This window comes from Octodon degus, unplaced genomic scaffold (assembly GCF_000260255.1).
Source record: "Octodon degus isolate 3935 unplaced genomic scaffold, OctDeg1.0 scaffold00087, whole genome shotgun sequence".
NCBI classification, from domain to species: domain Eukaryota; kingdom Metazoa; phylum Chordata; class Mammalia; order Rodentia; family Octodontidae; genus Octodon; species Octodon degus.
Window position 1 is genome coordinate 10,238,252 of NW_004524663.1, and position 804 is coordinate 10,239,055.

The window sequence follows — 804 nt, forward strand, 5'->3', positions numbered from 1 at the left end:
TGCTACCCACAATCCTGCAGGGACTTCCCTCATCAGTGTGCTGGCCTCCATGCCAGGCACCTCTGAAACACTCCATAGAGCACACCCACGAGTATGCTTCACTACTCTGCTAGGTCTTTCCTAATGGTTATACTGAGGCTTCCCTTGGGAGAGGCCAGAGGACCCCTCCAATGGAACTAATAGCGTGGAATTAAGAGTATAATTAGAACAGTCTGGGATTAAGGGCTTGGGTTGTACTCAGACAGAAAACCCACCAAGCTTCTCAAATTACAAACTTAAAACCAACCACCTCTTTTACATCAAACATATCATTCACATGCTCATTTTTCAATCTCTTCCACAATGCAAGACCTACAGGACTCAGATAGTCTAAAGAAATGGTTTCATTGTACAGAGCTTTTGCTTAGGGGGCTCAGGTTCCACTTCACAGATTTTCCCAGGATCCTCTGCAAACTGAGACCCTATAAAACATGCTCATAAAATATGGCCCAGGATTTGACAGATCTGCAACTGTGAAACTTAAGAAAGAAATTATAAACAGAAGCAAGACAGGTAGAAATGCTTTTTTATTGTGTTTAATGACAAAGAACTTCCCATGGTGATCCAAACCCCAGTACACCACAAAATTATTCATGCTATTACATATTCCAAAACTAAAGTACCTCAACTGCAATCCTGGGCCCAATAGGATTCCTCACATTTAAATAATGTATTGAGAATTAAAGTTAAGATATAAATAATTAGTAGGATATGGTGACACATGCTTGTAATCCCACACTCCAGAGGACTGAGGCAAAAAGACAG